General features: G+C 40.6%; 1 long non-coding RNA gene across 1 annotated transcript; it reads left to right on the top strand.

The window, feature by feature from the left end:
• The first annotated feature begins 200 nt into the window (after window positions 1-200).
• On the top strand, window positions 201-1,908 carry LOC137849076 (uncharacterized). The gene is made up of 2 exons (XR_011091657.1): window positions 201-335; window positions 1,732-1,908. It is a non-coding gene; the product is annotated as an uncharacterized lncRNA (long non-coding RNA).
• The last annotated feature ends 545 nt before the right edge of the window (window positions 1,909-2,453 follow it).

Below are 2,453 nucleotides of genomic sequence, written 5' to 3'. Positions count from 1 at the left end.
TTTTTGTCTTAGCTTCTAATTTTTATGGAGCAGTGACTTTAGCTGGAAAGAAGGGAGAAGCCAAGTATTTCTCAGTGCAGACGGTAACAATTCTGTCTCTGTATTTGTAGAAAGAGACTGTTTGGCAGGTACAGGAGACTTCACTGAGACTGTATTCTAGATAAACAGAAAACCTGACTGAAGAAATCTGTGTCCTTCCAGATTCCTGGGCATTTCAAGTGGTGACTCCTGAACGTTCTTGGGAAGAAGACCAGCAACAGATAAGTGATGAGAACACTGTACAAGTCCCTACGGAGACAGACTACATAGTTATTGTGGATCGCTATGAGCTCAAAGTATGTCTAATTTCAGCTTTTTTTTAATGCTCAAATAGGGCATATTCCTGCGTCATGTAAAATTGCAAATTAAGCCCATTGTTAACCAATGCCAATTAAAACAATTAATTGGAAGGACATACAGATAGTGAAATAATTCAGCCTGTAATGCACTGTGACTGTTTAGTTTCCACACCTCATGGAGATTTCTGTAGGCTACCATTTGCTTCTGGTCATCTGTAGTTTAGGAGACAGATTCTTTGCCTAATTTTTAAGACAAAAGGCCTTGCTGAATTTTAAAATACCACACTGACAACCTGCTAGTACTATTATGGATATCATTTTAATGATTCATAATTCTTATGATGGGTTTGAGGGCTTTTATTTGGGGATTTTTTTTCATGCTTTGATGTATTAAGAACCTGAAAAGGATCCTTATTTCTTGCAGTGATGATTTTAAACCTGAAGTTAGCAGGTCGACGTAAACTAGCTAGCCATGGAGAAGTGACTACTTTTCTGAAATTCCTTGAAAGTGCAGTATTAGAATTTCTTATATTGTGTGTGTGTATATATATATATATCTATACATGAGGGAGGCAGAGTTTGCTGATAAGATGGTAAGCAGCATTATTTCCAGGGGGCAGTAGTATTTCCATTTGGTATGGCTGCTCCCTAAAGCTACATGCTTGCAGGCTCACACAGGTAATGGACAGCTGTGGCAGTGGAAGAAGGTGCTGCCACTCGCTTGTCACTGTTGCTGTGCCAGAGATTATCATCTCTGCATCTTTGGTAATAGAAATGACTGTGTGAGAGAGAGGTGATTGCTACAAGCAGTCGCTTTGCTATTTACCCACCCCTGAATTTAAAGGTAGGATTGAGCAAACTAATCCACCTTTGCTCTGGGCGTTTGAGCAATCTGTTCTGCCAGCAGAGTTGTAGGCATGGCACACGTGGGTAAAGGTAATCACCTAAGGGTGCTTCCTTTTCCAGCTGGCACAAGATCTGCAGCCTTTTTACAGTGCCCCGCACTGCTGCAATGCTTCTCTAATGAAATGCAACAGTGGCTTTGCTGTGGCAGCAGCTGTCCTACAAAGAGGATCGTGTCATTCCCTGCTGCTTTGGGAGCAGTCGACTTGCAATTACAACCATTGATGTGATAGATTGGTTAGTAGTAAAAGATTGTCCGAAATTTCAGCCTTTCCTTTCTCTGAAATATGAAAAATTAACTCATTTTCCCTGCTGAAATCTCATGGGATATTTAATCTGTTCTCTGAAGTGTCACATTTTATTTAATAGCGTAAGAAAAAGTAGGCTCTCACTTGTATTGTTACTGTTCAACCTCCGAAAACATATAGAGTGTATTCAAAGGATCCTGTACTATTCTAAAGTTGTTGTTTTGCTCCATTGTTGTCTTCAGAAACTGTTATGCTTTGTCACTGAGATAACGAAGGGATTTGACATTTATCACCTGGAAAAAGTATATGGCGTCATTAATCAGTGTATTTACAACCATAGAGAAGACTACGACAAAACCGATTTGGTGGAGGTAATTTTTGTTTTGAATTCTAGCACTTTCTGTCACTGTTACGCAGTATTTGTGTGTTCTGGGATATCGTGGTTGTTTAGCATTGCTCTTCACTGCTTAGCTGTCTGTGCACAGACAACAACAGTACGACTTCTCCCTTTCAGTCTGGAAGACGTGTATCCATCTTGCAAAACCATTGTTATATTTGGCATAACTGTTGGCAGTTTCTGCAGGAAAAAGCTTGAACTTGAAGACAATGGGTCCACCCACACAGCCCTTTCAAAGCAGTTAACCTTAGTCTGTCAGTAGTTTTCCTTGGGAACCATTTTGGGAGCGGGAGGACTACGAAGGCAAGGTGCTTTTCTAAGTCTTTCACTCGCTCTCTCCCTCTACAGCCAGTCATGCACGGTGATAGCAGTTGTTCCATCCTTGGAGAGAAATTTAAGTATATAACAAGAGTTTGAGACTTCTCTCTAGTCACACTCTAATCTCTTTTTAACTAATGCGCTTGAGCATCTGTAATTGGGGAGATTTCTGCCTGTGCCAGTTTTACACTGAGTCAAATTCTCTGGTCTCTTCCTGTAAAAGATGATTTCGGAGTTGTCCGAACTCCT

The sequence above is a fragment of the Anas acuta genome, unplaced genomic scaffold (genome assembly GCF_963932015.1).
Source record: "Anas acuta unplaced genomic scaffold, bAnaAcu1.1 SCAFFOLD_54, whole genome shotgun sequence".
Lineage (NCBI taxonomy): Eukaryota > Metazoa > Chordata > Aves > Anseriformes > Anatidae > Anas > Anas acuta.
The sequence above is the reverse complement of the archived record's forward strand: the minus strand, read 5'-3'. Positions and strand labels throughout refer to the sequence as shown.